Source organism: Myotis davidii, unplaced genomic scaffold (assembly GCF_000327345.1).
Source record: "Myotis davidii unplaced genomic scaffold, ASM32734v1 scaffold187, whole genome shotgun sequence".
NCBI lineage: Eukaryota > Metazoa > Chordata > Mammalia > Chiroptera > Vespertilionidae > Myotis > Myotis davidii.
In genome coordinates this window covers 5,987,822-6,009,883 of record NW_006383018.1, presented here as the reverse complement: position 1 = coordinate 6,009,883, position 22,062 = coordinate 5,987,822, and the positions used below count along the sequence as shown (strand labels likewise).

Genomic DNA, 22,062 nt, shown 5'->3' with positions numbered 1-22,062 from the left:
ATACACTGGTTCGTGGCTATTGAAAAATGACCATGAACCAGGTTCTAAATGCCACCCACTACATGCACTCTCTCTAATACTACACCAACTCCGCAAAGGGGCAGGTTTGTGCACAGGAGGAAACTAACTCGGAGAGGCTGAGGTTTATTTACCTACAGTGACAGGGAGAAAATATGAAGCTCTGCAACCTACATTTACCTCACACTCTGTACTTCCTGCTGCGTGACTTGTGTAAATATATCTTTGTTTACAATTTCATCAGTCATTATTAAAACTTTTCTGCTTACCAATTCCACTTGGGAAATCAACATTTAAAAAATAACACCGGAAACCAATATACAAAAATTCTCAATTTGTCCTGCAGGTGCCACTGTAACCATAGAATATCTCTTTTTTGCTCTTTAGCTTTGATCTCTTGGAGCTGCTATAGAACAGAAATTCTAGATAGTAGAAGTCAATGTATGTGTCCTACACCAGGGATAACTTGGTAAACTCATGCCTGTGTTTTAGTTTTATAGCACCAATATATGTATTTATTATTATATTTTTTCTTTAAAACAAAAGCATTTCTAAGTTTTTGAGTAGAGAGTACTTACATGATTCAAAAAACACAAAGTGTATAAAAATGTATATAATAAATAATCTACCTCCCACTGTTGCTCCCAGCTGCCAGTTTTTATTTATGACCCTTTAAAATAAGTAACCACAGTTATTAGCCTCCTATATCATTCCGGAGACTCTTAATGTCTATATACACATATATTCACAAATATAAATACACAATACTCCTACTTTTATTACACAAATGGCAGCATATTATACTGGCTATCCTGTATTTAGTTTCACATATATTCAGGAGCTTCTTATAACAACACATAAAGAGCTTGTATACATTCTTTAAAAAAACATCATAGCATTCTATCATACCAACATGCAATTATTTATTGATGGATATGTAGGTTGTTCCCAATTGTATTTTTTGTTATTATTTACTACTAATGATAACAACAATTTGTATAGTTTTCTATTGCTGCCATAACAAGTTATGGCAAACTTAGTTGTTTAAACATTGCCTAGTCAGTATTTCACAGTTCTGAATACTAGAAGCCCAGGTGAATTTGACTAAGTTGATAGTTCAAGTCTTTACATCCTCACCCCTCTCTTTTAGTAAGTTCTCCAAGGCAGTTAGGAGGAGCCTGGCCATAGTTGTAATCATTTTGACCAGTGCAATTAAGAGTCATATTTGTTAGATCATGTCTTGCCATCCACTTATACTGCATCCTACACCAGTGATATCTTGAGTAATCACGATATTGCTACATATCATGGATTACTAGTGCCCTACTTTCCCTGGCAGAGGGTATCGGTGAGCTTATCAAAGACGTGGGCAATGGAATCCCAGAATCCTAGTTTGAGGGTTTGCTTCCTTGGGCCATTTTTTTTTATACCAATACCAAGGTCCCCCTGGAAAACAAATGTTTTAAGAGGGATAATGTATTAGTTATGGTTCCCCAGAAAAACAAAACTATATGTATATGTAATAAGAAGTTGGCTCACATGATATAAAGGCTGGTAAATCTGCAGACCCAATGTTCCAGCTCGAGTTTGAAGGTCAGAAGCTGCTGTAGAACCAAGAAGAGGTGATCTTCAATTTGAAAACCTTCGGCAGGAGAACCTCTCTCACCTGCGGTTGAGGGTCAGCCTTTCGTTCTGCTCAGGCCTTCCGCTCTGCTCAGGTTCCCCCACATTATAGACGGCAATCTGCTTTACTCGGTCTACTGATTAAATGCTAATGTCACCCAAAAACACCTTCACAGAGACACCCAGAATCATGTTTGACCAAATTCCTGGGCACCCTGTGGCGCAGACACGTTAAAACATAAAATTAACCATCACAGATGGGTAAGGCCAAGGGAATTGAAAAGGGATGGTAAACACCCAGGAATTAGCTGCAGCGGAAATCTGTTACCAGCATTTGGCCTGCTTGCACATGGGGAAGAATTGGTGTCAATAAAATCTGGTGATGGCTATAACCCTTGAAATAGTCAATTGACATTGGTGGTAGAGACATTGTGGTGGTAGAGACACTGTGGTGGTAGAGAAACAAACCCTCTTCTAGAATCACTCCTGTTAAGGCAGGAGTCAGTGGAATAAATCTCTTGACCTCTCTTTTCCTTCCCCTTTCAATCTCCAGCTGTGTTGCATCCTTCAGTTAACTCAACCTAAAAAGAAGCAGAGGGTAGAGGAACCTGTGTGATACACAAGATAAAGGTCAGCTTCCTGGACCACACAGCGTGGCACAAAAGGACTGAAAATTGAAATGGGGTGGAGAAATAGAACATTGGTCTTTCTCTGGTACAAGAGTATATATATAAAATTCATAGACGTGGACTTTCTGGGTCAAAGGATAGATGCATTTATAATTTTTCATAGAATTTCTAAGCTTCCCCCATGAGGGATCATAGCAATTTACATTCCATCCAGTCCTGTGTATGAATGCCCTTACACCATAGCTTGTCCAACCATTTTCTATCAAACATTGGGATTTTTGTCAATACAGTAGGTGAAAAGTGTTATCTCTGTGTAGTTTTATCATGCATGTCTTTTTTATGAGGGGGTATAACATCTTTCCATATAGTAAGAAGTCATTACATACAAGTGGTAGAAAACTCAACTTAATCTGGTTTTAGCAACAGAGAAAAAAATAACAGTCCCATAGAAGGAAGGTCAGTGGGTATATATAGAGACACACTTGATACAAGGCCTCCAAGGGTGTCATCAAGCCCAAGCCCAGCTCTTCTCTCTCTCCTTTCCCCATTGTTTGGCTCCATTCTCACCATTTCCCTCTTATAGGGGCCCCAGGCAGCTCCAGACTTTCATCCTTAAAGCTGCAAGTTCAGTGTGAAGACCAAGGCCTGACTCTCAGTGACTTCAGTTGAATCATGTACCTGCCCTTGAACCATCACCACACACAGGAGAATGTACTGCTCCATTTGCCCAGATTTGAGTCATAGGACTACATACCCTCTACCCATGCATGTATCTTCAAAGATGACCATATCCATATAATACAGCTGCACTACTCACAATAAAAACTGCTTATCCACACAGCCCAGATGAAAAAAAAAAAAGCAAAATCCCAAACTCATAAATACACTTAGTTATTGCTCCAATCCAGAATTTTCCTGGTTGGGTCCTAATATGGCTTCTCATAGTACAGCAAACTATGTTTAAATAAAAACCACACTCCCTTTCTACACTTATGGAGAGGGGGAATGGCAACTGAAATAAAACCTTCCACTTGGAAAATAGGAGGACAGGAAACAGCCCACAGTGGTCTCTGGCCTCAAACACTTACTAAGTCCCCAGCCTGGGTGATGTGAGCTCATTAGTCATTCAATGTGGCCACCCTTGAAGGTTCTCTGTCTTCCTTTATCTTCCATGGATCCTTTTGGGGATCTTTGGCAAGGGTGCCCCTTCTTTGGGTTGCCTCTGTTTAGCCCCCCATTCCCTGAAGGACTAGGGGGGCCCTGGAATGGCCTCAGAGACTGAACTGTTGCAGGCTACTGCTTGTTGGGTTTCAGGTTTCCCTGGCAGTGAATGTCCCTAAAACTGTTTAGGAGGCAACAAGCCTGAAGGTATTATTGTCTTCATTTCTTAAATGTAGAATCTATAGCTCAACGTTAAGTGACATTGCCTAAAGACATACAGCTGGGCAGTGACAACACCAATATTTGTAACTCTGCCTCTACCTCTCTATTCACACTGCTTCCCCATGTACCTTATATAAAAAAAGTTTTTGTTTGCAATATCTTTATTATTACTAGCAAAACTTTCATATCTAGCAATTCTAGAGGGAAATTCATGCTCACTGCCCTTCCTACATGTCAGTCAGAAAAAAATAATGAAAAATAAAAAACCACAGAAAAATTCTCACATTGTGCTGCAGGTGCCATGCTCCTCATAGAATATTTATTTCCAGCTTTTCAGCACAGATCTCTCAGGGGTACAGTAGACCAGACGTTCTAGAAGATGCAAGAAGCCAGCTCCTGTAACTAATGCAGTTCAGTGCCGGCACCCATAACCTTTCTTTATCATTCTGTAGCTCCTGGGTCCTAGTTAGGGCATTTTCCATTTTTAATTCATTTAATTTTTGAAAGGTAGTGTATTCATATGGCTCAAAAACAAAAAGCATAAAAAGAATATAGTGAAAAAAAATGTTCATTTCACTAAGTCCATGCCAAAACTTGCCAATGTTATTAGGCTTTTTATAGTTTCAGAGTATGCTTTATTCATATACAAGAAATGCTTTTAAACCACCTTCCTTTATTTTACATGATAGTGTACTATAACATTTTTCTCCATCTTGATTATTCCATGTACTAGCACTATATCTTGCATAAGAGTAGGTATAATTCTCTCTCTTTTAACTTCAGAGTATTCCTACTTTATGGATGCAACCAAAATTTATCAGTTCAGTTCTCTACTGATGAATACCTAAGTCAATTTTTACTATGAAAATCACTGCTAAAATAAGTAGTCATATATAGTTCATTTTATGCATGTGAATATATTTGGAAATATTTGAGGATACATGCATTTGTGATATTTCTAGGCATTTCTAAATTGCCCTCCACAGGGCTTGTACCAGCTTATGTTCCGCCAGCCATGTATGAAATTGTCTATTTCTCCACAACTTGGCCAACACAGTGTGTTTTGGATTTTTGCCATTCAAATGAGAGTGAAAAATAATGGCATCTCAATTTAACTGTTTATCTTTCTTATTATGTGAGTTTGAGCGTCTTTTGGCTTAAGAGCCAATTGAATGAGTTAGAATCATTTTAAATGCAAGTGATAGAAAGTCCAACTCTATGGCATCAGCCAGAAGATACACTGTATGTTTCCATGACAAAACGTTTGGAGGCAGAAGTAGAATTTCCAATGGGCCTTACATCTAAAGGCTTAAATGTCCCCAAGGCCTGTGATTTTCCCCTTGCTCATTCTTTTTCTCTTTCTCTATCTTGCCCCCTTGCTTGCTCCCTCTCCCTCTCTTGCTTCAGCTTCTTTCTTTCTTGGCTTTATCTCAGACAGTCTTCGATCACCCCAGTTCTCACTGACCTGCATTGGACAGGGGAGGCAGTGCTCTGATTGGTCAGGCCTGAGTCATGTGATAGAGTTGAAATCCCTCAGACTAGATGGACTGGGTGAGAGGGGATTCTGCTATGAAGAAGGATGGACCGGCACTGGCTGGTGAGCGGCAGACTGTGCCATAATGAATGCACCCATTTGCCAGCTCAACATCCACACACGTACCCTTCTCCTCTTACCTGTCCCTTAAAGAACCCAGGTCATAACTGTAATGAAGCTATAATGACATGCTGTAAAAATCACCCCTTCCCCAGAGGGTGACTATAGAGTGACTCATCTGGTTATTGCTCCAAGTTCAAGATCTCTGAGTGATGCGCAGTCTTCTTGGTCAGGTTCTGATGTGGTTCCTTGTGGCCCCACAACCTATGGTTCCAGTATAACTATAACACACACCTGAAGGGACAGAGAAAGGGCAGGATAATGACAATACTTCCATTTGGTAAGAAGGAAAATGAAAAACAGCCTAAAGTGGTCTTTGGTCCATGAACCCATAAGGTGGTCTTTGGTAGGATGGGAAGAGCAAGGTGTCCCTGCCCTGCAGGTAATGTGAGCTCCGTGGCCAACCTGGCTGGTCCGGTTTGTTCTCTGGAAGGATCTCCTTTGTCCTGTCTTTCCATGGCCCCAGGAGCTGTAGGCTTTGGAGAAGGAGGCTCCTTCTATGGGTTATATCTCTTCAGCAGCTCTCTTCCTATTGGGATAGACTTAGGGTGTTTAGAATTGCTTTAAGGGTTGGATGATCACAGGCTGTTGTTTGTCAGACTTGGGGTTTCTCTGGCAAGATAAGTCTCTTGAAACGCTGTGAAGCATTAATCTGCAACATAGATAACATATTCCACATTTTGGCTCAGAAATGTTAAGTTCCTTTAGCTAAGGCCACACAGCTGGGGAGTAACAATGAGTGAGTGACAAAGCCACTATTAATCAGGGTGTTTAGCTCTAAGGCCTAAGCTCTCAGTATGCTTATATGAAAAATTATGTTTGCAAAAACTAGCAACTCTGATGGGAAAAATAACCGTTCTTCACCCATGCCCTGCTAACTAACTCCTGATTCCCTGCTCCTCCCCAAGCTCAAAAAAACAAAGTGAAATATTCTGTTTGTCCTATAGGTGCCGCTGTAACCACAGGCTATTTCCGTCTCCGCAGCTGATTCGCAAGGCTGGAAAAGAATAGGATTTCTAGAAGATGGCGTCCAGTCTGCGTAAAATTTAGTATAAGGAGCCCTCCTGATGGATTTCGAGTTCCACCGCTCCACTTTATGTTAGGACTCTTTTCTCCTGACCACTGTATTTATCACAATTTTGAATAGGTTATACAGTTACAAGGTTCAAAAATTAAAATGTACCCCAAAAAATCTTATTTGAAAAAAATCTCCTTCCATCCCTGTCCCTTATCCACCAATTTTCTCTATGTAACCTATATGATGGTCTTTCATTTTCTTATCTATTCTTCCAGAGATTTTAATACAATTGCAACTAAATATGAAGATAGATTCCTTCCCCCGTCAGTTTTAATGCCAGTGAATGCTATTTACTCTTCTCTGTTCCTTTATTTGGGTTCTCTTTCTACAAAGCTTTCCATTTTCAGTTCCTAAGAAAACTTACTTATTTTAAGGGATTTAGAATCCCCCACGGTGTGAATGAAAGCCAATTCTCTTGTGATAAAACATTTAGGTTGATTCCTATTGTTTGCACTTCCAAACAATGCCTCACTTCGCGTGTGTGGGTATATATCTATGGGACAAAATACACAGAAGCGTAATTGCTGGGTCAAAGGCTGCATGAATTTGCAATTTAATAAATATGTCTCATTTGCCTTCTTTAGGGATTGCTAATCTCTCACTCTCACCAATGAAATCAAATGTTTCCCCCACAGCTTAGTGTCTGATCAATGTTAATTTTCTTTTTTTGTCAATATAATAAGCTATCTTGGGGGTCTTGTGTGTGTGTGTGTGTGTGTGTGTGTGAATTGATTTCAGAGGGAGAAAGGGAGAGGGAGAGGAAGATGGAAACATCAGTGATGAGAGAAAAGCACTGAGAGAGGAAGGGGGAGAGAGAAACAGTTCAGTTGCTTCCTGCACTCTCCCTACCAGAGATCAAACCAGCAACCTGGGCATGTGCCCTGACCAGGAATCAAACAAATGGTTCATGGGTTGACACTCAACCACTGAGCCACACCAGCTGAGCAACATTATCTCGTTTTAAATTCATTTTATTATGAGTGAGGTTGAGTAACTTTTATATGAGGCATTGGAAATGGTTAGGGGTCTTTCAATTACAAGAAAAAAAAATCACAACAACAACAAAAAGACACCTCTCAATCTGGCTTTTAGAAAAATATATTTATAGTCTTTACACTGAAAAGTCAGGGGTAAATTCAGATCTTCCGGCCTGGGTACCCTCAAGCCCTGCTGGCTTTCTCTTTCTCTCTCTCACTAGCACCCAGTCTTTCTTCCTCTTTCCTGGCTCCCTTCACCTGCGCCAGACTTCCAGCCCCAGGTGGGCACCCTCCCTGCCCCTCTGTGGGCCCCATTTATTTAATCTCTCGCTTCTTATTGAGGCAGGCTCAGAGGTCTGGGGTTGCCTTAGGCATTGAGCAAACACAGGTCACTTTGAAGGTCAGAACTGGTGTTTTTTAGGCGACACAATTCACTAAACATATTAGGAGGTACCAACATGATAGGTAGGTATTATTATTCTTCACCTTTTATAAGTAAAGACACCCTGGCTTTTAAAACATATAAGTGCTTTTGCCTAAAGCTACAGACAGTAATTGAAAGGGACAGTATTTGTATCCAGGGATATCTGACAGTAAATCTACAGTGATTAATTAGCAAAATGCTTCTGTTCAGGCACTCCATGGAAAACCAAGCACCACTCTTATTCAAGCCTTACAGCAGAAAAACAAACATTAAAAGAAAAAAAAGAACAAACGGAAAGTTCTCTGTGTGTCCTCCAGGTGCCGCCACTGCCCTGGGCTATCTCTTTTTTATCTGCGCCACACAGCTCCCTGGAGCTGAGATTCTAGAAGATGGTCGAAATCCTGTTTGTGCAGGGTATTCGGCTGACATTTCAACGCCGGCATCCCACACACAACTCAGAATTCTGGAACTTCACTGTGTGGTAATGGTGTTTTTCGTTAGAAAGTATACATTGAAAATATCGGTAAAGAGTTTATATCCTTCCAAAAAATTTAATACAATAAAGTAAAATGATATACAGTAAAAAATATCTCCCTCCCAATCTATTTAACTAAATCACATGTTCCAGTGCCCCTACCCAGCGAATAACTATTTCGCTCAGTTTATTTCCTATCTTTTCTGAGGTAGTCATATACATACAAACGAATATGAAAAGATATTTTCGTTCTCCCCCCTATTTTTATACAAACATTTTACACAAATATCTGCACTTAAAATTGTTTCTCTTAACAGCATTGTCTTAGAGATATGTCCATATTAGCACAAATACAATTGTTCCTTCTTTTTTACAGCTTCACACATTCTCCTCTGTGATGAGCCATATTTTTCATTTATCCAGACCCTTAAACATTTACAGCAATGTTTTACTGTTGCAAACAATGCTGTCATGAATAAATGTTTCTTCATTTTACGTGTACAAGTTTAACTGTGGAATAAATCTTAGAAGCAAAATTGTTAAGCTGAAGGTAAATTCATTTGCAATTTTGATACCTACCACATGGATTGTATCGTTTTAGCACTTTGACTAACAAAATATGATAATTCCTACTTCTTCATGAGTTGTTCCATATAGTGAGTTATTAAGACATCTGACAGTTGAAAACTGATATGTCAGTGTGAGAGATATTTTAGGTTAAGTATCTTTTCATTGAATGAAGACCTAGTGTAGCTAGTTAAGATTTTTTTTTTTTTCAGTTGCAAGGGTTACAAAATCCAACTCAGTGGCTGAAGTAAAAAGAAGAAATGTATTATTCACATAGCTGGACATGAGTGTTCTTGCATTTCAAAATATCTCTCTCCTCTTCTCCCCCCCCACCCCATCATCTCCCCAACACTCAACATTTCTTTATCTTAGATAGGCAGTTTCAGGGTCATAACCTCACAGCTCCAACATTAGCAAAAAAGTTCTGAACTTTTTCCAATTAAATATTCAAAGTATTGTAGCAATTTATAGTAAATCAAAATATTAATCACCCTTAATCAATACACAAACTACTCACAGAGAAAGGACAATAGAACTGTAATAAAAACTCCACTGAAAACATAGAAAATGGGAAACACACAGTGGTGACTAGAACATCCCCCACATTGTGTCCCAGAGTTGCTTGATGATATAATCTGGCCATTCTTCTTTTCTCCAGAAAGATTTCCTTTGTTTGAGGTGGTCTTTGTTGGGTGGGGGTCCTTAGTAGCTCACTTCCTGTTGGAGTGAATTTGGGGACCTGGGATTACCTTAAGGGTTTAACACCACTGACTTGTTGGAGCTCTGAGTTTTTAAACTGATAAGAACAGATATTACACCTGATCTTAGCCAAAAGGCCGAGAAGCGATGGAGCTCTGAGTTTTTAAAGAAACCTTTAATGAGCAGCACATTCACAAGGTTGGCAATAGTATCTACATTTTTCAAATGAGGAAACCAGGGCTGGAAGAAGTTAGGGACCTTTGCCTTAAAGTCATAAAGGAATGACAGGGAGAGCGTCAGGATTCAAGCACATGTATTTCCTTCTTCAGCACACGGCCATCCCAGCCTCCTCTCTCTATAAATTGGCTGTTTGCAGTGCTTACGTCAGTAATTATCAAAACGTTTATGTCTAGCAACAGAGAAATCCAAGGTCACAATTCCCAACCAACTTCGAACCTCTTCTGCACTAAAAAGGAACAAAGTAACAAAAAATTCCCAATTCATCCTGTAGGGGCCACCTTAATCATAGACTATCTTCTGAACACTGCAGCCCTGATCTTTCAGAACTGCAACAGACCAGAAATTCTAGAAGGTGGAAGAAGCCTGATAAAACAACATATGTCTTCAGTGCCAGGATCCCTGCACATACACTTAGTTCTAATGAATTAGTTAGAATTCTATTATTTTCTTTAAAAACAATTTACTATTTTTTTGAGTAAGTAATATACTTATAGGACTCCAAAAGAAAAAAAGGGATATTCAGTAAAACAAAAATTCTCCCTTCCAAACTTGTTCCTCATCTGCTAAGTCCCCATGTCTGCTTCCCAAATATGTAATGACTCAATCGTTTCTTGCATATCTTTTCAGAGACTTACATATATACGAGTGTATATTCTTTTGTATACAAATGACAGCATAAAATGAATTGGTTCATAAAACAACTTATCTTAGAATATTACACATCAAAATAAATATTCTTGAATCTTTTTTCTAACGTCTTTATAATATTCCACCATATGGATGTACCATACTTCATTTAACCTCTTGATGGGCTTATTCATATCTCTCAAGAGATTAATTCCTATCTGTTATTGTTACAAACAATACTGCAATGAATAACCGTATGCATGTTTTGTTTTTCACAAGTGTAAGTACACCTGTAGAATAAATTTCTGCAAGTAGATTTGCTGGGATAAAAGTTTACAGTTTATTTTAACTTTATTTTGCCTTTCATAAACATTGTTACTACCATATCTCATCAGCAGTGTATGAGGGTGCCTGATCCTCACAGCTTGTTGAATGTTTTAATTTTTAATCTGATAGATTTAAAAAATGGTATGACTTTCCATTTTAACTTGTTTCTCTTGTTTTGAATAAGGTTGAACAACTTTTTATAAATTTAAAAGAAGTGAAAAAGGACTTTTTCCAGCAAAAGCACCAGAAAACCCAATACCATGAAGCTTAAAAGAAAAAAAGAAATGTTTCTTTGTTTGTCTGTTTGTTTTTAATAAGACCATGTAGATACTTAATTTCACCTTTTAGATTTCTGGGGCCTTGCTTGTAGGTAAAAGAAATATCTGGGTAGCATCTAGGCTAGGTTCGGTCTATCCCTCAGCCCCTGTGCTGGGGGACAGTGATGACTCCCTGGTCCTGGGGCTGTTGTTGACTGGTCATTATCAAATGTGTGACTCTGGGATAAGTGGCTTGTATGGAGGTGTTAATGAGCTACTCACATAACTGGTTCCAGACAGAAGTTGATTTTTCTACCCATTCCTTTGCTTCTCCTCAACCTGAGAGAAAACTCCTCCCAGAGTTAACACCCTCAACCCCAGACTCCAGTTAAAGACGGTTGCTGTAGTCACGTGCCACCCCAGGAGGGTTTTCTTCTTATCCTGAAGCCGGCAGAATCAGTCTCCACCGAAACTCTCTACTTCCTCTGCTCGCTTTCCCAGAATAGAATCTTTTCTCCTTTTTGCTCAGCCATTTCTCCACTCATCTCTTCCCTCCACCTCCCATAGCCTTGGATTTTTCTTCAAAATCACCACAATATACACCTATCAACATGTGTATGCCATTGTATTTATTATACAAAACCATCTCCATTCATTTGCTTTACTTACCTGGCTTCTATAAGTGTCTGTCCTTGTGAACTATAGTTAATCTTTTGTGTGATTTGAGTAAGCAAAGCACAAGAAAAGCCACACTTTGACATTTCAAGTCCAAATGGAAAGAGGAAATGACATTCTGGGGTGTAAGACTATGCTCTCCTTGATGCCAACTAACTATTTAAAAAGAAAACTGGTGTCCCTCCAAGAAATTCAATTGTTTATTTCTTTCTACTAAGCTGGTTTAATTGACCAACTGTTTTGCTTTTACATAAACACAACCTCAGGCTTCTATTTTAAAGTTAGTTATAAGCCACAGATGACTTAGAAAAGCCAGGAATCCATGATAACCTAGAAAACATTTCAAAGTATTAGAGGAGTTCTTTCATTACCATCTTATTATTGTCTTTTCACAAAGCATCTTTGAGTAGAAGTTGTATATGTTAGTATGGGAACAAAATGAGCTTTGGAGCCAGCATAGCTCAAGAATAGCCTTGGAAACATGTTTTTTTCCCCCTGTGATGTCTGGTAAATTAGTAAAACTCTATAAGCCCATATATGAAATAATTAAGAACCTATTTTCATTCTGTAAATATTGAGTCCACCATCATGTGAGCTCCATGACATTTGGGACATAGGAGGTAGACAATAATATTTGTTGTGGCATCAACTATATCCTAGACATTGTGTAAAAGCTAATGTGTGCAAATGGTGACCAAGACAGTTCCCTGCACGCAGGGAAGTTTAAGAACTATTTGGTCAACCAGAAAAGAAAGCAGAACATTTCAGTACAACTGGGAGTGGGTGCAAGTAAGAATATGGATCTGGGAAACTACCAACAATTTCCTATACCTACCCAGTAGCATGGGGTGGAGAGGAATAATGAGCCATGAGTTTGGAGAGGTAAGGCAGGGTTGTATCATGAAGGGTCTGGTGGGCCTGGCAAAGGCATTTGGCCTCCATCCTAAAGCAAAGGGGGGTCCTGAAGGGTTCTAAGTAAATATCATGACGAGATGTGTGTTTTAAAATGTTCACTCTAGCGGTTGTGCAAAGAAAAGATTGGAAGGGAGCAACACTCTATAGAGAAGCCAGTATAGGCAAGAAAAAATGGTAGCCTCAACCAGAAAATGGCAGTGACGATGGAGAGGAATGAATGAATGTGAGAGACATTAAGATGGAGAAAGCAGCACAGTTTTAAAACACGGTTTGTTTGTTAATTTAGAATGGGAGAGTCTAGAACATGTTTAAATGCTGTTGAGAGAGCCCAACAAAGAGTGGATTTGTAGGTGGAGAAGACACAAGGAAATCTGATGAAGTCAGGCACTTAAAGAGGCAGGGAGGGATGAGGGGTGCTCACTCTTTTGAGCTGAGTTTCTCAAACCTGAATCATCTCGTTAAGATGCAAATTCTGACTCGGTAATTTGGGTGAGGTTTGAGGTTCTTTTCTAACAAGTGATGGGGCGCTGCTGCTGCTGCTGCTGTCTGAGATCTCAGGTTGGAAGGATTCCGGGTGGGTAATGAGACCGGGTGCACAGCCAGTTATGTCGTAGGGAGGGTGGAAAGAAGTTGAGGAGTCCTTTCTTACATGTCTCCTGCTCTCAGTGCAGTAGTATTTGAATTTATCTGCTAGGAGTTATGGCCGAGCCCTGGAGTCGGTGAACACATGGAGATTTGGGGCGAGTGGCTGGCTCCACACACTTTCCCACAGTCCTTGCCTGTACATTTCTTCCATCTGGTAATTACTGAGTTATAGCCTTTCATAATAAACTGGTTATCTAGTAAGTAAAAAAAAAAGTAGGTAGAGGCAGTTCAGTAGGATATTTGAGGAGAATGGAAAACGTTTGTAATAGCTGTGGTAAATAATGAAAGAGGCTGAAAAACTATAAAATGTTCAGGCAGCATGTTCAACCTGTGGGTCGCGACCCCTTTGGCGGTCGAACGACCCTTTCACAGGGGTCACTTAAGACCATCCTGCATATCAGATATTTACATTACGATTCATAACAGTAGCAACATTACAGTTATGAAGTAGCAACAAAAATAATTTTATGGTTGGGTCACAACATGAGGAAATGTGTTTAAAGGGCCAGAAGGTTGAGAACCAGTGGCATAGAGGGTTTAAATGAGGGGAACACCACGTACTGGTAGTGGTAGATCTGTGTGGTCCTATAGTTTTCTCTAACGGTACTCAGTATCCTAAAGCATAGAAGCCCAGAAACATAGATGATGGATTAATTGATTTGAGCAAACAAATTTGATTTCATTCAGCATACCTAACGCATTGCCTGGACCTAGAAGGCCCACCAAAATTTTACCATCTACTTCTCAAATGGAATCCAGATGATATGAAATAATGTTAATAATGGTTGGGGCATGCCCAGCTGCCCTTTTACTTACAAAGCCCTCTTACTTTATGTCTGTTAAGTCGTTATACCATTAACCCACCCATGCTCCTTTATTTTGATCAAATGCTTTTCAACTTTGCCATGCCTGTAAATAATCTAAGGTGTTTGTTAAAGACAGTTTTTTAAAAAAATATATATTTTATTGATTTTTTACAGAGAGGAAGGGAGAGAGATAGAGAGTTAGAAACATCGATGAGAGAGAAACATCGATCAGCTGCCTCCTGCACACCTTCCGCCAGGGATGTGCCCGCAACCATGCCCTTGACCAGAATCGAACCTGGGACCCTTCAGTCCGCAGGCCGATGCTCCATCCACTGAGCCAAACCGGTTACGGCAACAGGTTTTACCTGCTTTCAGAGAGTCCAGTTCGATAGATTTGGAGGTAAAGTTCACATATCTGTGATTTTTAAAACATTCCAGATGACCCTGATGCAGCTGGTCCATGACAGCACTGAGAAACACTGTCCTCAACCAGGCCCCTTTGCAACCAACACCCGCAGTCTTTACTATTCTGCTTGGTATACCTGGAATTCCTCTTTTTACCCACTGTGGACTGAAAAATCCCAGCTTAATATGAATTCCTACCAAGAATCCTCAGCTATCAATTCTACTCCATAATTAAGGGACGTCTCTAGCCTTTGGCGGAGAAGACTACATGGTGATATGCCCAGTGGTATTCTGTGCTTGCTCAGTATGTCCTGTGACCTTATGTTCCCCAGGCTCCCATCTGCACTTCAGATGGCAATCTCCCCTGGCATAGGGACCCCATTTCTGACCAGAGCACTATCTGACTCTGGAAGGTGTTCAGCAGCTGAGTACAGAATGAATAGACAGAGAGGCGAACAAATATGAGTCTGTTCAGAGAATTGAGAAACGGAAAAATTGAGGGGGATGCCAAAAGCAAGCAGTGGATTGGCAAATAAAGACGTGAGAACCAGAACAAACAAAAGAAGAAGTAAAACAAACAAACAAACCAGGTTCCGCAGGAAGAGAATCATTAGAGCCTGGAAGACAATGTGGGTGATTTATTCACAAATAATTTTAAGAAGCATGAGAAAAGGAGTCTGCAGGCAACTGGAAATAGACTCTTTAAGTACCTGACAAACCTGAGAAAAAATAGGTAGTGAGAAAATCAATGCATTGAAACCCAACAAAGCTTCAATGTCCCATCCCTTTTCAATCACTGGGAGGGAAAATGATGTGTTCAGTACATCCTCCTTCTTCATGTTTGGACCTTTAAGTAGGGTGTTTGAATTCACAGACTGTAGCTAGCTCAGATTGTCTCTCCTTCCAGCACACGGCTGTACTTTTTAAATGACACCAGCCTTCTGAGCAAGATTGATTGTAAACTTGAAAAGGTTATATGTGCTGTAATGAATAACACATGCTACTCCCTCAAGCGCATCTCGGGAACAGCATACATCCAGGATCCTGTATGTTCTAGAAATTTAGAAAAGACTGGGGAGAGATACTGCTCACAAGCCAAAAGAAAACGTCCCTATTATCCTCACTCAATTAACTGCTATATCTTGAATTCATTCACTCAATGATTGTGCAGTAATTAAATTGGACTGTTTTTGTCATTCCCTAAATGTTTGTGAACGAATGAGTGGAGGAAGGGATATTAGGTGTCAGTCGCGGTGCAAGGTGCTCTGAGGATAGTAAGATAAATCTGGAACCTTGCTGTTAATGGAGAATGTATTTAATAAGGAAACAGATATAAATAACCCTTCTTCAGAAATAGGTAATAAGTGCCAGCACAGAGTTATACATTTTAATGTTAGAATACAGAATGCAAGGGAAGGAGGGAGTATTTGTCATTGAAGTGCTAGAGAGAAACTTTTGTAAGAAGTTTTATTTAGGCTGAAGAATTTGGATGTTTCAGGAAAGTCATTTGGGACAAAGAAAGAACATGAGGTGGACTGTTAGGGATGTATGGAAGATGGAGAAGAGTTTAATTTGTAGAACTGGGCTTTATGAACAATATTGGGCAACAGTGTTGGAAAAGTACATTGAGAGTTTGCATGGCGGTGGTTTCTTTTTTTTATCAAGTTTTTGTGATCCATGACTTAGCACAGGATAGTGAGCTGCTAATATTTATTGAATGCTTACTATGGGCCAGGCACACGTAATTATGTACACTATTTCCATTAAGTTTCTCAATAACCTCATATGTAGTTTCATGAGGTATTTATTATCAAAACTAGAGGCCCAGTGCACAAAAATTTGTGCACTCAGGGGGGTCCCTCAGCCTGGACTATGCTCTCAAAATGTGGGAGCCCTCAGGGGATGTCCCATTGACGCCTTAGACCCCCTCCCCCAAACCCAGCAGGTCAATCAGGGGACAGCACAGGCGGCAAGCAGCTGGCCCCTCCCGCTGGTCACCACCGCTCTGCCTAGGGGCTGGCTGGTTTGCCGTGAAGGGTGTCCTGGATCAGGGTGGGGGTCCCACTGGGGTGCCTGGCCAGCTTGGGTGAGGGGCTGATGGGTGTTTGCAGGATGACCACACCCCCTTTAGGGCGGGGGGTCCCCACTGGGGTGCCTGGCCAGTCTGAGTGAGGGGCTGAGGGCTGTTTTCAGTCTGGCCAGGCCCCTCCGGCAATGGAAGCTCCCAGCCTCTCTTTTTTTTATTCTGGGATTTATTTACCTTTTATAATTGAAACTTTGTAGCCTTGAGAGGAGCTCAGAGCTGGCCAGGGCGGACGGGAGGGAAGCTTGGCTTCTTCCATTGCCAGGGGCAACCCACTCCTGCTCGGTCCAGCTCCGTGGCCATGGCTGGCTGAAAGCAGGTATCTGGGGTTTATTTACCTTCTATAATTGAAACTTTGTTGCTTTGAGTGGAGCTCAGAGCTGGCTGCGGCAGCTGGGAAGCTTGGCTTCCTCCATCACTGGGGCAACCAAACCTACTGCTTGCTCCAGCTCCATGGCTGCTGGCCGCCATCTTGGTTGGGTTAATTTGCATAAAGTCACTCTGATTGGTTGGTGGGAATGTCTTAAGGTGTAGCAAAGGTATGGTCAATTTGCATGTTTTCTTTTATTAGAGTAGATATAATTAGTGCTAGGAAAGACCAGTTAGAAGATCCCACTTTGAAATGAAAACCACAATTTTATGGTGAATTGTTGGGTAAAAAATGTTTGACTAGAATATTATCTTTAAAAATTAACTTTTCTTTTATCCAATCTATGAGTTATGATATAACAATCTCTGTATTTATTCATAAATTATTTAGAAGTATGTTTTAAAATTTCTAAATGGAGAAGGCTGACTATCTTTTGGCCATTCATTTTTATTTTTTGCATTGAGACTTGAGATTATTATGTGCAAGATATAGAAATATAGATCCACTGGCATTTATTAAGACTTGTTGTGGAACCATTACGTGGCCAGTTTTTGTAAATGAGGTATAGTTGTTTAAAAATAATATGTGTTCTTTAACTGTTGGGTATAGGGTTCTATATAAGTATATTAGATAAAAATTTTTAATTTTCCTGAAACATATTTTAAATCTTCATAATTTTTTATTTGTTTGATTCTTGAATTATAGAAAAACTGTATTAAAATACTATAATATAATTATGGATTTGCCATATTTTAATTGTAATTTTGTCTAGTATTTTTTATTATTTTAGGTTTTTTTTCATAGAATTTTTTCCTCTTTAAATTAAATTTATTGGTGTGATATCTTATATAATAAAGATGTATGCAAATGGTCATTACACCAAATGGTCATAATGACCAACCATGTAACGACTGGATCACGGATCAGCAGGAGGGTGGAGCAGTGAGCTACAAGCAGGCGGCAGAGAACTACAGGAGGCTGCAGGGCAGCAAGCTATGGGGAGGGGGGTAAAGGGGAGGGGGGCAGGGGAGTTACAGGGGGCCCGGGCAGTAGGCAGAGATCTACTGGAGGGCTGCAGCAAGCTACTGGTGAGCTACTGGCACATGGATTTGTGCACAGGGCTACTAGTTTTTAAATAAGATTAGATAGGTTTCAAGTGTACATTTCTATCACACATGATCTGTGTATTGCATTGTGTGCTCACCACCCAAAGTCAAATCATCTTGTCACAACATATTTGACCCCCTTTACTCTTTACTACCCCAGTCACCCCCTTTCGCTATTCAATCAATGGTTCTGGGGAAATTGGAGAGCTACATACAAAAATGTGAAACTAGAATAGCTGTTTGTCCCCATCTACAAAAATTAACTCAAAATAGGGTTATTATTATCTATTTTTAAATATTTTTTCCATCACAATTTATCTTAAGTTTATTTTTAAATTTAGAATTTTTGTATCTTCTTGTTGATCTTGCTCCTTATATCATAATGCAGTGTGGATTTTCCCCTAAAATATATATATTAATTTTAGTCAAAGACTATTTTGTCAGATGTTATAGCTATCCCAGCTTTCTTTTGGTTAGTATTTTGCTGGAATGATTTTTCCATCTACTTTTTCAGCTTTTTGTGTGTGGCATATTCTAAATGTATCTCTTGTAAGAAATATAAATGATTTTTTAAAAATCCACTCTAATTCCCTATCTTCTAACTATTGGCTTTAGTTTATTTATATTTATTACAATTATTGATATATATGGATTGATTTCTGCCACCTTATGCATTCTATTTGGCACACTTTCTTGTGTTTCTTTATCCTTTCAGTTTTCTACTTAATTGATAGTTTTCTTTATCTGGCGTTCCTCCTGGTTTGAAAGTTGTGCATTCTATTTCTCTTTTAGTGCTCTTTAAACTTTTAACATGAATTCTTGATGTAACAAAGTCTAGGCTCGATCAATATTTTACTCTCTCCTGAAAATTGAAAGGTCCTTAGAATTTTTAACTCTAAACTTGATTTTTCTTTACAGTCTATCATTTTCTAGGACTTTTTCATCTTATTTTTAAATCCACAGGTTTGTCACTCTTGCCGTCGCCAATGTTATATATCCATCCATTTATGAATGTGACTGCTCATTACTGTTATTTTTATCCACTCCCTCATGAATTAAATTTCGTTCTTTCTGAAGCATATAATTAAGTTCTGTTTAGTCAAGATCTTTGAGGGATAAAAGTTTCTAGTTCTTTGCTTGAAACAAATTCCTAAATAAAAATTTAGCTGCGTTACAAATCTAGGTTGATAGTTACTTTCCCTTAGCACTAGGAATGTATTATTCTACACTTTCCTGATATTTACTTTTGCTATTGACAAGAGTCTTTTTATTTGTTGTTGCTTCTAAGATTTTAGGTCCTCTAGCTTCACTGTGATGTATTTTGGTGTAGAGTTCTTTTTAATTATCATCCTTAGAAATCATGTATTCTTGACTCTATGAGTTCATATATTTCATCATCTCTGGAAAATTTTTAAAGCCTTTCAAGAGTGCTTCTCCACTTTTTATTTTATTTATCTGGACTTTTATCAGGGATATGGGAATCTTTGAATTCTATCTTCCATTTTTCTTAAATCTTTTTTTTGTTTGTTTTTTGTTTTGCTAATCCTCACTTGAGGATATTTTTTCATTGATTTTTTTTTCTTTTTTAGTGAGAGAGAGTGGAAGGGAGAGGGAGAGGGAGAGACCAAGAGAAAGTGATATGAGAGAGACACATTGATTGGTTGCCTCCTGTACATACCCCAGCCAGGGCTGGGGAACCTGCAACCGAGATATGTGCCCTTGACCAGAATTGAACCTGGGATCCTTTAATCCACACTGACACTTTATCCACTGAGCCAAATCGGTTAGGGACATTTTTCTTAAATCTTAATCTGCTTCCATTTCATAATTTTCCATTGCTACATTATATATAACATCCTCAGATAGAGTTTCTAGTTCACCAGCTCTTTAAATGTCAATCTACTGTTCATTCATCAATTTAAATGAACTATTTACTATGTTTTTCTTTCCTGTTCTTTTTTTCTAATATGTCTACTTTAAAAAATATATTTACTGGTTCCTTCCTAAGGTTTCAATTATTACATGTATTTTAAACATAATTTGTATTCTGCTTCAGATTGTCATTTATTATCTCAAGTTATGGGGTAATAATTCTGCTGCTTTGCTCATTCTCACAGTGAATGTGTTCCTTGTGTGGCTTGTAATTTTCTTATTTTTTATTCGTTAGTATGAGCTCTCTTCTCTAGCATAACTACTTCTTCCTATGAGAACCCTATGTAGCCTGCATTGTGGAAATGTCCCTCTAAAATGCTTGGTTTTTGACAGAATCTCAGAGTATTTTTGCTCAGGGCCAATTTTTATGCTAATTTCCCAACCTAAGGTTGAGGTTTTAACCTACTTATATAGGTTAAGTCTATTTGAAGCACAGGTCTGTAGTATTAACGTATGAGCAATAACTCTTTTGTTTTGATTTCTTTACCCAGAGCCCAGGCAGGAATATGTATAAATATACTTGTTGTCTCTTTATGGCAAGGGAGTAAATTTATCTTTTTGGCTCACCTTATCACTGAAGGTGCAGTCCTTATAGGGCATCCATCAGCTTTATGTGAGGAAATAATTCCAAATTTCTTCTTTATGTGGGGCTCCGTATTAGTCTGCTTGAGCTGCTATAACAAAATAACATAGACTGAGTGGCTTAAACAACAAAAATGTATTTTCTCACAGTTGGGGAGACTGGAAGTATGATAGCAGGTGTCAGTATGATCAGGTTCTGGTGAGGGCTTCCTTCCTGACCTGCATGCAGGTGGCTGTTATGTCCTCTTATGGATGAAAGAGAGGTTTGGCAGGGGATGAGGCCAGTGGGTGGAGGATGGAGGGGGGAGCACTCTGGTATCTCTTCTTATAAGGGCATTAATCCCATCAAACCAAGGCTCTTTCCTCAAGACCTCATTTAACCATAAATAACACCAAATGCCAAATCTCTGTATACCATTATATTAGGAGTTAGGGCTTAAACATATGAGTTTGGGAGGACACATTCAGTCCAAAATAGGCTCAATCCTATGTCTACTGTCCCTTTGTGGGTAATAAAGCTAGACTTCTAGTCTACCAAGAGCAAGGCCCTCACCCCATGCCCTGTTGCAGCATTAGCTCACACCCTTAGTGCTCTGGTCTCCTGTTTCAGCTACATTTCTGGAAGAGAGGAACTTCATTTGCTTTCTTTGAATCAACTGTCCAACATGTCTAGGGTCTTTGAGGTCTTCTAGTGTTACCTTAGTGCTTCAACCAGAAGTCTCACACAGCCAGCTTTTGTCTTTCATTTGTGTGACCTAAACAAGTCTGCTGAATGTCCCTTCCTTTCCTATTAAAAAGGATGATGTACACAAATAAAATGCTCATTCGTCTCATAAGTAATTCTGAGAAAGAGCAATTAGAGATAGCAATATGTTGCAAATTAAAAATGTTAAATATAGCAGAAGCAAATAGAGTTTCTCCAATAATGAATTTTAATTATGATGCATTGATATTGCACATTTTATCTGAGAGCATTAAAGTGTATTATAACTATATCATAATTTCTTGAAGCGATCATGAATTTTTCTAACCCAGCAACCATAGAACAATAAGACCATTTGAAATTTGATTGCAAATTAAGTATTACTGACTCCTTTTTAAAGATTATAAGTACAATTTCTAGAATGTTATACTATTGGTGCAATGAAGGGCATTTTTATAGGACATGAGTTGAATAATTTTAGTGGTTTATTTCAAAGATGATTCCTACAGGGTGAACAGTTTTGAGAAAAGTGAGAAGGAGTTACATGTACAAACAGTCTTGGTTAGAGGCAGTATAAACATTGGGGTTGGGGGCCCAGGAGTATCTTTACTATCTTGCTATATCCCAATTGGCTCTGAGACAGATTATATTCTCCCCTTGCCTTCCCCCTTTCCTCCAGAAATAAATAAAACCAAGATTCATTGAAAAGATTATTTGCTATTAACTATGAGGTCAAATCTAACGTGGTTAGTACTTGGAGAAGGTGAGTGTAGAAACTGAGCTGGACTTCTTTATAATATACAAAGGCAGAGTCTGTTTGGGAGCTTACATCCATGGGAAGGTTAAGCCTTCAAATAATCAT

At 39.1% G+C, this 22,062-nt stretch overlaps 1 long non-coding RNA gene across 1 annotated transcript; it reads right to left on the bottom strand.

Moving 5' to 3' along the window:
- Positions 1-653: 653 nt before the first annotated feature.
- On the bottom strand, positions 654-9,547 carry LOC107181734. The gene is made up of 3 exons (XR_001512439.1): positions 9,433-9,547; positions 3,938-5,959; positions 654-2,222 (listed from the first exon to the last, which is right to left on the bottom strand). It is a non-coding gene; the product is annotated as an uncharacterized LOC107181734 (long non-coding RNA).
- Between the last annotated feature and the right edge of the window lie 12,515 nt (positions 9,548-22,062).